Genomic DNA, 13,059 nt, shown 5'->3' with positions numbered 1-13,059 from the left:
AAAAGGAAGATTTGTAGGAGAGATTTAAATCCTCATTATCATATCTGGAAGATAATAGATAATGCTAATGTCTAAAATGGATCAGCCATGTACAGCAGTATGAATATGATTATGTGTGATTCAGAGATATGGAAATAAATCATATAGAAAGAGTTAAGAATTAGAATGTTTGTCTCTACAGAGCAGGGCCAGGTGGCGGGCAGACTGGCAACTGTCATTTGTCAGTAGCTGGCCTTTTTAAAATTAAAGATTTCAAAAATACTAGCTTTGTAAATTATGATTTTAGTATAGAATAACAGGCTTATAAACCATTGTCTATAATTGTTACATTGTGCCTTGAAATTACTCAGTTTATTCTCACTTTTAAAAACATTTGATTATGTTCTATTTAGTACATTGGTATTACCAGTGTTTGATATTCGGGTTTTAAAAAAATAAGTGTTGTTTTCCCTATTGTTGACACTACTTTTAAAACACAGTTGGAGTTGATAAATACAAGGAATTTATTCAAATTATTGGGCAGCAAACACAGTGGGTAGAATGCTGGAGAATGAGATCCTGAGGACTGGGGGATGCAGGACACAGTTCTGTCACCCCAGATGTAGTCGGCATAACACAGACTTTGTCTACTTTATGTTGCTGCAGTAATGCCATGGGGGGGGGGGAGGTGAAAGAAAAGTAAGTGTATTCCTCACAGCTTGGGCATGGGAATCCAAGATCAAGGGTCTTCTAGTCATTGTGGTGCTTCATGCTGTGCTGTTCTTTGGCAGGAGGTTGAAGAGTTAGAAAATAGTTAGAACGTGGGTAGAGACCCAGCTCTTATTAGGATCCACTCCCTGGATAATAACATGATCTATTCATGAGGGCGCAGTGCTCATGAACCCATTCCAGTCTTAAGGGTTCATTTCTTAACACAGTTACACTGGAGATTAAGTTCCCTACAAAACAGTGATGATGTATACACTAATCAAGGATTCTGATTTTATGTAGCAAACATACTACTGTCATATGCATATCCATCATGGGCCTAGCCTTCTTTTTCTTTTCAGACCAGTGGTATTCATTTCTCATACTATCGGGGATATGCCCACAGACTCCTAGACTATACTAAGATCCAGCCATCAATCTTGTCTTTTTCTCAGAGTTTCAAGTTGAAGAAAATGGAGCCAAGGAGATTTGAAAACCAGAAAAGGAAGGAACAGTTCTCTGGGTCGACTTTATACTTGTTTCCAATCATATACTGTGCTAGTCTCAATAATGTTTCTACTGGTGAACCCAGGGTGGAGACATGAGCGGTATCTGTAATGGCCTGAGAATTTAGATAGAGCAGTGGGCTGGTTTCAATAGAATGGCAATTCCAAGTAACTGAGAAAGAAGTCTTCTGTTAGGCCTGAGAACCTTCTGTATCAGTGCAGGTCATATAGGGGAAGTATGTGCGCATGTACAAATGCTGTGTGGATAACCTGTAAGTTAATAAATGCATCATCTGTGATTGAACATGATAGAGTGGGGTATAAAGGGTATCATCACTAGACTGGTAGCTTGGCAACAGGAAAGCAATAGCGAGGCCACTGTGACCAATAAAAGTTGGGGGTAGCATGGCTCCTGCTCTCCTGCTGTTCCCTGCCTGGCTCTCAGTTTTCAAGGTCACAGTACCACAGCTAGAGCTGCATGTGTGTGGAAGACCCGGGACTCTGCAGACAAAGGTGTTACTGTATCACCAGCCCCTGTGGAACTTTATCATTTGCTGTTCATTGCCTGGATTACTTACCATTCTCAAACATTTAAGATTGCCTTGTCCAATTGCCTGTCTCCTTAGGAAGTTACATCTGAATCCACCATCTTCCCTATTGAGCCTAATCTTTCTTTAGATGAAGATGAATATAGAAGTTATGTTAGATTTCTTTTTTTTTTTTGTATCGAACCCTAGTTGATTTCCTATTAAGGACAACCCCCCCTCCATATTCCCTTTGTAACAGTTTCAAGCTGCATGCTCTCCTCTCCAGCAAATGATCCCTGCCATGCTGGGGGCCCCTCAGCACTGTTCTAGACCACTGTTACTGCTCCCAACTGATTTGCCAAATGTTCCTCCTGCCTGTGACATTCACCTTCAAGGCCAGCCTTGTCTCTTTGGACTCCGAATCTGACTCTGGACTTCCCAGTCTGATTTCTTCCTCTGGGTCTCCAAAGGCTCCATTTAGTCCCCTGTGCTTTGGTAGCATTCGTGCCTGGTGCTTCACCACTGTGTTTATTTAACAAAGAAATCTAATCTCCCCAGAGAGAAGCTTGCTGAACAGCAGGCTAAGCCAGGTTTGCCGACTTTCTGTGTCATGAGGACTTGCCTGCTAGTGTGCTTGTGATTCTCAAGGTGGACTGACAGATACTAACCACATGGTTTTATTTTTAAAAGAGACTTTTAAACGTTTACCTTTTTTATTTATATGTATCTGTGCCTATGCTATGTGTGCGCGGTGCCTGTGTAGGTCAGAATAGGGTGTCAGATCTCCTGGAGCTAGAGTTACTGACAGTTGTAAGTCACTCAGTGTGGGTGCTGGGAAGCAAACTTGGGTTCTCAGGAAGAACAGCAAGCAAGCACTCTTAATCACCAAACCATCTCTCTAGCCCCAGATCTTTAGTTTTTACAGGAGACTTTTTCTATCTCCAAAAAACCCTCCTGTTCCCTGGAATACAGTTCAGGAACTCTAAATTTATAGGCTCCATTGGCCAGTGTAAGACCCTGCAGATGGGTCTGACTGTGTTCCAGGCAGTAGCTTTTGGCTTGTGCTGTATCTTCCTGCCTCTGACTTTGAGCCAGAGGATAATCAGCATTGAAGATGTACCATGTGCACTTTTAATTGACAAACAATTGGGTCATAGGCAGAAAAATACCATATCTGTATCAAAAGGTAGCAGGTGTATTGAAGCCTGGAGTAGTGGGAGAGATCCTGTGGGGAGAATCCTGTATAATCCCATGGCTTCTTTACCATCTCCCTGTGCAGCTCCAAGCACACACTTCCTGTCCTCATGTGTGAGGCAGGAAGCAGTTCTAATTTTGTGGAATATTTAGATGGAGACGTGGCCAGATGGAGCAGGCTTGGCAAGTGGTGATGATTTAGCCAATGTATCCAGAGACTAGAGTGAAGCTCTTGTTGAGGGCCATGAAGGGTTTCACCCCCTTGAATACCTTTAGAACCGAATCTTTGTTCATAACACATGAACATGACTCAAGGGCAACCCTACAGGACTCAAGGCTCTTCTTTGCCTTCAGGTCTAGCGTGTTGTCTCCTTGGGAGATAGGCGTTCATTTTTCTCTCCAAAAGTAGAGCATCCTTGGGTGGAGCCTTTACAGGTGCTTTGTGGGGACAGTGGAGAAGGCTGCTCGAGCTGGTGGGATGCCACATAGGACTAAACTTATGCTTATTTAATGCCTGCTTCTGTTCTTATTAGCTCTAGGGGCTGAATGCAGGGTCTCTTAGCTTTCCTGGGTGCCCACAGGGCTTTTGGAAAACCCGCAAGCCATTCCCAAATCTAGAATTCAGTTGTGTGGCCCTTCATATTTCAAGAATGGCTGTGTGTAAGACATTATACCATTTTATATTGTGCACTCTCAGGAAGAGAGATTGCTCCTTCTCCCGACACTCACTGAATTTGCAAATCTTTTCTGTGTTCGTCAAGAAATCTCAGCTCCATCATAGCCTCCTGGTTAGCTTGGCAACAGAAGCTCAAACAGTGCCAAGGTTACCTATGTGAACTGCAGTTTGTGTATAATGTCTCTGACCTCTGTCCAGCCTCCCACTAACCCACAGGTGCTTCTTTGGCTTTCTGATGGCCCAAATTAGAGCCACCTTTTCCTGAGCCTGACAGCTTCTTCCCCAGTACAGTCAGGAAGAAAAACATTCTTGTCTCTAGAACTGAAAAGAATATATATATATATATATATATATATATATATATATATATATCTTCTATTCTGTTCTATACAAATCCAGGCTCATAAAAAAGAATACAAATTACACCTGGCAACTCTTATCAGCTCAGTAAAGGATTGCTACTTTCAACTTTATTGCTTTAAAAAGTATTCTAAGGCTTCCGTCTTCTAAAAACAACTTGGATCAAGAAAGGAATTAGAGCCATGCTTAGGAGCTGCTTGTGGATGATCTGAAGGGCCATGGTGATAAAGACTGATGTTTTAATTGAGCACATCGAGGTCATGTAACTGTTTTTCCCAGTCGATAGCCCCACGTGGGGCCTGGGTCTCTGGAGCTGAAAGCTGCACAGGGGAGGGCAGGCCTCTTGGGGGGTGCTGTGGCTCAGAGATGGAAAGTAGGGATTATCCTGCCCCGCCCATTCCCCTGTGTGCTTCCTTAGAAGCATCTGATGCTGTGGTACTTGGAGCAGCAAGTCTTTGGATGCAAGCAGCGCCCCTGTAAGCTCCAGTTTGACCATGGAAATACCCATGAGAGAAAGAGAGGGATGAAAACATCGCTCATCAGTCTGGACTTTGAGTTGCTTGTTTCTGAAAAGTCATTTGAAGTTGAAGAGCAAATGTACGAGAAATGGCTCCAAGTTCCACCTGCCACCCAAGGTCTGTGTCCCCTGACCTGGACTGGAGAAGGACCAAGTCATTTGATGGCTCCCAGCCCACACTGCAGAGGTTGGTGGCTGCCCTTGTTAAACCAGATCAGGGCATGAATAAGCTCAGAAGTGATTTGTTTTACTGTAGATTTGGGTCCTCAAAAGGGATTGCATGAGGGCATCCATGTGGCCAAGGGCCTGAAAGTCTCTCTTGTTCATCTGTAAGACAAGATTGGATAGAACAGTCAAGCTCCTGTGGCCTCCCCTCAGGATACAGGCTGAGTGTCAATGGGGGCGAGAGCATGGGCAGCCTTATTTGGTTTTGTGCCCTGCAGGAGGTGGGGAATTATAGATCACTGATTAAAGTCCAAGCATCCATCAGCCAATACTCATTGGCAGTGCCCGGCTCCACTCCTCCTAGTTGATCTCATTAAACAGATTGTGCCTGCAAGCAGACTCCATGTCATTTTTCTGCTGATATTAGTGTTTCCTCATAAATTGTCCGCATGTAGCGTATTCTTTTTATTACAGTGAATTCCACATCCGGCATAGCCTTAGAACCTGTCTCTATTTCATCTGAAGGAGCCACAAATGATCTGTAATGAATCTTCCTCCGCTGGAGGCTGGGAACTGACACTCCTGTCTCTGTCCAGTACGGACTAGACTGGCTATTTATCTCAAACTTGGACAACAGAGTGCATGGAGTCAGTCGAAAGATAAGACTAGAAAACATTTCACTCTATTCGAGTTTACATTGATTGAGTCACTTGATCTCTTTTTCCTAAATCAGCATAATAGATATTCTGAGACTTTTACTGTCCCACCATGCTCCATGCTGAACAGACTTTCCTGGGGCTCAATTTTCCTGATTCTTAGGTCTCTTTTCTGTGTCCCTGAGATTTCATAATGCTCTAGAAAAAATGTTGGTGAATTGGAAGCGTGTGACACCAGGTGAGTTAGGAAGGGCTGGTGGCTTGAAGGAACTCAGTGGAGCAAACTTGGAAAGACCACATGGGTCAATGTGGCATCTCAGAACTTGGTGGAACCAGTAGTAAAAGCCCTGAGAATAATTTTAGGATTCTGTTATAGTTTGCTTTAATTTTCTTTTCTTTTTTGTTTGGTTTTCCTGAGGGTTTCTTTGTGTAATAGCCCTAGGCATCCTGGAACTAGCTCTTGTAGACCAGGCTGGCCTTGAACTCACAGAGTTCCCCCAGCCTCTGTCTCCCCAGTGCTAGGATTAAAGGTGTGAGCCCCATCTCCCAGCTAGCTTTAGTTTTCAACTTGAGGCAGCTTTGACAAATCTGAGAAGAGAGTCTCAATTGAAGAGTTGCCTACATTAGACTATCCTGTCAAATGTTTGCAGGGTGCTGTCTTAATTGCTATGGGGCCCCAGCCACCGTGGGAAGCACCGTTCTCTGGCCAGGTGGTTCTGAGCTATGAAAGGGTAAGCATAAACTTGTGTGAGTGAGGCACCAGGCAGATTGCAGACGGTTTCTGCTGCAAGTTCCTGCCTTGTGTTCCTGCCCCGACTGCTCTCATTGATGGATATAGAAACCAAGCAAACCATTTCCTCCCCCAGGTCGCTTTGGCCAGAGTGTTCCACTGCCACAGAAGGAAAGAAACTAGAATAGACATTTTCTGTGAAGACACGATCCAAAGAAGTTCTGGAGATAAGACTTAAGTGTCTGGGCCTGAGTCTTTAGACAGCAAGAATTTGGGGGTACAGCGGCTCCAGGTAGTTCATAATATCTGCTCTTTCCAGTCGTCTTATTGTTCTGGACATAGTTTCTGACTCTCAGGACTCATGGTGGCTGCTTAGCTGGTTTTCTTGTAAACGGACTCCTACATCCATGAAATCACTCACCATCACCCATCCCTGAGCGATGCAGATCATGCTTTCAGTGGGTGATGTTGCACGGGCAGAACTTTTCCGAACAGTGTGCGGCTGCAGGGGCAGTAGTGAGTCTTTAAGCTAGCTCAATGCCTGTCCTTGGGAGAGTGCCAGGCCTTAGGCTCCATGGGGGGAATGTTCTCAAGTGGTAGAGTCAGGTTTTCAAAAGATGCTAATTGCTGACAAGCTTTCATTATCCCAGGCTGCCAGTGTTGGGAGGGGAGGAGGGGTGCCTAGATAAGTGGCCAACAATTAACGCATGCATAAATTATCCGTGGTGTTTGTACTTTGTAAAATAAACCCTGAGCAATGGAGTTGGAAAGCTTCCATGTGGAGTTTTTTCCACTCCATTTACTAGTCCTATAAGCTAAGATAAAGGGGAACAGGCTCACACCTAAGAAACCAGTGGAATAATGGTCTTGAGCTTATGAGGACAAACTAGCCTAGAGGATGAAGGCACTGCTGCGTGTAATGGTTTTGTTTCAAAATGAGACAAGCCAACAAATAAACACGAAAATAAACAAAAAAAATTCCTTATTTTGTTTCCACTGTCGTGGGACATGGGCTAGGTTTGCGGGATAATATACTTTCTCAGACAATTGTTTTGGCCTTCTGGGGAGCCATGTGACTGAGGTTTGAACGTGCCGACTCGGGCTAGCATTCAAATCCATTCTCAGTGAAACACTCTTCTACAATCTAAGTCTACATAGAACACTCCGTTTCCATTGTGAAGTGGGCACCTATTAGATTTTTGGGAATAAATGATGGGCATGGATTATGAAGTAAAGGAGATGCTGGATTGAAGTGTCCAGGAGTATAAGAAGTAGGCTCCCACCGGCCTTAGAGATGCCGCAAACTTGGTTCTGTATTGCGCATCCTACAGTGTGCTGAGCACCTGTGTTCTCTTGCTTCCGTATGGAAGTGATCCTCATCACCTCATAATCAAGGGACATCTGTCAATTCCTCTCCAGCCTCCATCTAGGCACAATGCCCGATACTTACCATTTCTGCTATGCCCAGGAACTGCTTTCTGTCCAGTGCCTGCTTGGAAGCCCAGAGCTGGAACATAGCCAGAATCTCTTTCTTTATGGAGGCTGCGGATCAGGGTGGCCAGAATGGAATTCACATGTCTCATTTCGGAGGTTCACATCAGGCTGCTGCTTATGACCAAGGAGACACCTTCCTACCCATCCTTAGCTTTGCCAGGGGTGGGAAGAACAGTCGCTCTCTGCAGTTTTAGCCAGGGCCTATCAATGGCATTATACTTTCACCTCCAAAGGCTGACATGTTGGTGTCCTGTGTATATCTATACAATCTACACATATATGGGCATGTGTGTGTACACCTTCCACTGTCTGTGTCACCTTCCACATCTGATGGTTTTATCTGTTACCACCATCTTCTGCTGCCTCGCTCTGATCTACAGGGCTGGAAGAAAATAAACTTGATCCCTTCAAAGTCCCATCTCCTCATCTTGTTTTCCAAAATTTTGTGTTTGCTGGTCTTGACAAGACACACTAGGCAGGCACATAGGCTCGGCAATGCCTTATAGGAGTCATGACAGTGCAGTAGGACTATCTGCATTGGACCAAAGCTTTGAGCCACTGTAGTGATCCCTCTGTGTTCATTGAGACCTAGGACCTGGCTAGGTCCATGTGTAACTCCTGTAGTTACTTAGGTATCTTCCCTGCTTTTTCTTAAGGATGGGACCAACAGTCATGGCTGTTGCTCCAGGGAGAAACCTACACCAACTTGCCACTTGATGGAGGTGAATGAGAAGGTCATCTCTGAGCATGAGGCTATCTCACCGACACCCCAAATACACACCTGCAGAATATAGGAGCTGTCATCAATGTATCCGATTCAGCTCTTCTCTGTAGACGCCTGCAGTGCTATGTGGCTGGAGAATCCCACATTGGCCAAGAGAGGGGAGATAACGTACTGGGTTTCTCTGAGGCCTCTGGGAATATGGAGGAGACATCACCTACCACTTTTCAAGATTGCACACATTGTATTTTTCCCCCAAATCACTGTTTGACCCTGTAATGGCAGAGGCCTGGCATTTAGTGGAGTTGTGTGTTTAACAGTATCAGGACAGATGTCAAGGCGTGGTTGGCAGTTCTTGTCTGTTGAGCAAAGGAAAGAAAGTATGAGGGATTGTGCATGTGGCAGAGACTCTGGAATGATGATGGAAGAGATCCCAGAATGACTCCAAGGCAGAAGAAGCAGGGGGACAGAAAGAGGAGGACTTTTGCAACAACTGATCATGTATTGAGCTCCTTTCTAGATTGAGATCCAAGACGCAGACTTGGAGAGGAGCAATCAGATGACAATTATTTATGGAGTATTCTCAGAGGAATTCAAACAAGAAAGTCAGCGGGAACTTGGAGATGGGGAGCAAGGAAATGAAGGATGCCAAGAGACATAATTGTGACCTCATTCTTTAGCTGGATTCTGGGAACAGCTGAGATGACACTGAGAGACATCCCCACCAGGGTGCCAGGCAGCTGGGATCTGCATCCGTGGCAGCCTCAGTTCTTGGTTAGGGTATAAATTCCCAGGTAATCATGAGTGCCATGAACAGTTCTGGCAGCCGGAGTTTTGGGTATCTGTGGTTGAGAATTAGCACACCGGGAGTTTGGGTAATCAAATATCCCACTGTGGTTGGTACTCAAGGGCTGTTGGTCACAAAAATGTGCTTGGGGAGGTGATACAGATCACCAGGGAGCAGATAGCAAAGGCTCCCCTGTACCACACTCGCGCCATGCTGAGAGAAGGACTTGTTTCTATCTGCCACAGACATACATGGGAGGAGAAGGGAGAGGTTGGCGCTTAGAAGGGGAACCAGCAGTGATGAGCGGGACCCTCCCCTCATCCCTCAGAGCTGGCAGCTCTCCACTCATTGCAAAGGGAGGCAAGTGTAGCTTTGCTCAGTCTTCAGTAGCTGCCCTTTCTTGCCACCCATCCCAGTCTCCGTGTGAGCTGTGCCCTCTGGGAAGGAAAAAAGGCTGTATCCAAGTGCTATTTATCTCACGTGGGAAAAAGAGGCTTAACAAATTAGCTGTTGCTTAATTGGTGAGGGAAAGTAGGACAGGGAAGTTGGCCAGCCTTCCTGCGGGGTTTTCTGATCAATTCTCTCTGCCAGTCTCTTCCATGCCTGAGTCTGCTAGCAGGTAGGAAGACTTCTTAGGAGAGCCGTGTTCCCACAAACTCGCTAGGATCTCCTAGTAATTGTCCATGGTCATTGGCAATGCTGGAACCTCTCAGCTGTCAAATGCACCTGCACCTTCATATTGAAGGAGCTATAGGTTCTGTGGGAAAAGTTGCAGCGTGTCAAGGTGCAGGTTGGAGCTGGGAAACCATGAGGGTGTTATGCAGGTGTCCGCTTTCAGCCAGTTAGACTGATTTAAAACATTCTCTGGGGACTCCTTACTGTAGTCTGACTTGGAACTCATTGCAGTGGATGTCAGTTCAGCATGGGGTTATGCCTCCCGCCCACGGTCACCCTCCAAGTCATTCCTGACTTTCCCAGCCACTGTTGACATCGCCAACCCTGGGGGACTTCTGATGGGCCTCGTTACACTGAGGCAGCCTATTTGCCTTACCTGTAAGGGTAGAAAACTTTTTTCTGCTGTGTTTTTTCTTCTCTGATTACTAGTAAATCCACTCTTAGATGCTGCGAAGAGCAACTTGAACTCTTCCCCAAGACAGTTCTTCATTTGATTAGACCCCTCTACCGTCCTGCTCAGTAAGAGTTCCTTGATACGCATGTGGCTGTTGCCTTAAGCTGTCTCACTTCATTCCTGGGATCTAGGGTGAGGTTTCTCCCCTCGCTGGGGTGGCTCACTCAGATCAACACCACGGGTAGAACCAGCACCTCTACTCTCGGCCTTTCCATCAGTCTTTAGTTTCTACTGCATTCCAGTTGTATCTCAGCATTTGCTCATTTCTGTTTTGAGTTCAGCCTCATTGACCTCCCCCTGTTGAGATTCAGTTTAGCATTCCAGCCTTTGGGACCTTATGAAATCCTCCAAGTTCTGTGTCATATGCTAATTTGATATGCAAGTTGCTGATGGAAAAATGAGCATTAAGGAAATGCTGAAAGGTTAGGGGTTGAATTCAGCAAGGGCCCAGCAATGTGTTCAGAGTATTTAGATCACAGTCCAGTATGTTTTTTTTTTATCACCATGGTCTTAGATATCTAAAGACATCTGTGGCTGTCTACGTGTAGAGAAGAGGGGGACTCTAGGCTGGGTGGCCAAGACTCCACCCTGAGGTGCTCTCCTCTCCCCACTCATACTTCGGGGTCCTCAAGAGACATTGACTCTTGGGTCTTATCAGTGTCTCTTGAGACAGCCTCTCTTTCCAGGCTTGCAGTATGGGATGAGAAATATCTCAGGGTAAAGCACTATGTTACTCAGATGCCTCTGGCCTCCTTGAGGCTCACTTCCTTCCAAGGGCATAAGCCAGTACCAAGAGCCTCCTTCCTGAGGTTGGGCGGGGGTCTGTTTATCCAAGAAAATACAGTGTTAATTGAGTAAGGCTTCTGGGACCAAAGGATACAGGAGAGATGTAAGCATATGGAAGAACGAGGGTGAACCTCTGGAGTGACCATCTTCTTATCTCTGCTTCCTATGAGATTCTTGGGACATTTATAAACCTCGTTCTTTGAATTTCCCTCTTTCTGGCCTCAAGGGTTACATAATTTTGTAGACAGGAGATGGGCAAGTGTTATCTGTATTTTATGCATGACTTCACTAGACAAATGATAATGGATAGGGTTTTATTTCCTTCAATTTCAGACTCTTGCCTGGGGTTCACAGCTTAGTACCCTCTCACTCATAGGCTATAGAGAGGTCAGTCCCTGTTCTTCAGCCCTGAGTGGTCCAGAAAAAGCTTTTTGACTGTACTTGGTGTCCTGTGAGGGTCTCTGTTGAGGACTGATGGGCTCAAATTCTCCTGAGCTTCCTATGATCTCTATCTTCATGATCTATTGTGTTCCCCAAGCATACTTATCTGTTCCCATGGAGCAAGGCCCTAACGGAGCTCTGCACTCTGATAGTGTAGGTGCCTTAGCACAACGCATGCCTGACACCTTTGCTAGCCACACACAGGTTGTAGTCACAGGTGTAGGCTCTGACACCACTACACCTACTTCCTTAAGAACAGTCACCTCTGTACATACTGATAAGAAAACGTAAATTTGATATATTGATAAGTTAGCAATAAGATTTTTGCCTGATATGCATTTCTTAAAGTGATTTTAACTTAAAGCATCTGCCTGATAGGCATGTGGAGATATGTATTTGTATGCTATGACTGTAGAAGCTTCTGGAAGGGATCACTTCAGACAGCTTCCAGTGGATGACTTTGGAAGAACAAATGGGGAGCTTTTACGACATTAGCACATTTGTTTAAAATGAGAAAGTATTATGGGGTGAGTTTAATTAAGCATCTTAATTTGTCTATATTTTTAAAATCAAGAGTAATAAAAATTACATTACCAAAATGTTAAAAGAAAACGTAAAAAGAAAAGGAGTAAATCTGAAAGTGCTTTCCCAGGTTCGTAGATGGCTTGGCACTGTGCCCGGTGCTCAGCAAGCTCTTGGCACATGCTCACTGTGAACGTTCTTGCAGGACATGCTTGCAAATCATCAGTCCCTTCCAGCTCTTTCCGTCTGTTGGCTTTCTAACTCAAGGAGAGAGAAAGCTCCCATAAACACATGCAAGAGAGCCAGGCACAGTGGTGCATGCCTATAATCCTAGGCCTTTGGAGGTGGAGGATCAGGAGTTCATGGCTATCTTGGGTACACAGTGGGTTTTAGACTTGTCGTTGCTGTATAATACCCTTTCTTAAATAAAAGCAAAACCAAACAAGCACATGGACAAACAAGCTCAAAGCATGCAAACAAAACAAGAGACTGGATTTTGCCTGCTGCTGTCTCTCACTTGTTCATATGTCAGGCTATGTTGATTGAACACCTGCTATATGTGGGTGTCAGAACAAAGTTCTGGGACACAACTGTGGCCTGTGAGACTTTAGTCTTGTCCCCACCTTGTCCCAACTTGGCAGAGAAAATAGATAATAGAAACAAACAATACAGTTGTAACCTTTCACACACAGCAATGGCAAGTGCTGTAGCAAAACAGTACGGAGAGAGTGGCGGGGTTAGACCTCATCCTCAGTAACTGGAAAGAACCCAGCTCTGTGGATCCTAAAGAGAATGCACAGGAGCTTTGCAGTTTAGGACGAGCTGCTATAAATCTAGTATATCAGTTTTCCAGTTCTGTAGTTTTGTGTAATGATGATGCTATCCTTAAGTGCCCCTTTGGAAAGGAATTTGCATGCATTCTTGGGGAAGGAAGACTTTGACTGTACCTGTGATCTGTGGTACCTGTAGGACTGTCTAGGGCCTCTAACCTTGCTCTTGGCCATTGCAGGTGAGCATGGAAGGACAGGGGAAAATCAGATATCTGTGTTCAGATGTGTTTCTCTTGTGGCCAAGGCAGCCAAAGTGGACCTCAGGGGAATGGAATTGTTTTGTGAGGAAAAAAATCTGCGGAAACAATGTTTATAAAATGTCATCTCAGCC

At 45.0% G+C, this 13,059-nt stretch overlaps 1 protein-coding gene across 2 annotated transcripts in view; it reads left to right on the top strand.

The window, feature by feature from the left end:
- Window positions 1-13,059, top strand: part of Grid1 (glutamate ionotropic receptor delta type subunit 1) — a 759,372-nt gene that overhangs the window by 430,517 nt on the left and 315,796 nt on the right. The gene's annotated exons all lie outside the window — the stretch shown is intronic.

This window comes from Microtus pennsylvanicus, chromosome 10 (genome assembly GCF_037038515.1).
Source record: "Microtus pennsylvanicus isolate mMicPen1 chromosome 10, mMicPen1.hap1, whole genome shotgun sequence".
Lineage (NCBI taxonomy): Eukaryota > Metazoa > Chordata > Mammalia > Rodentia > Cricetidae > Microtus > Microtus pennsylvanicus.
Note: the sequence above shows the minus strand (reverse complement) of the source record. Positions and strands in the feature narration are given on the sequence as shown.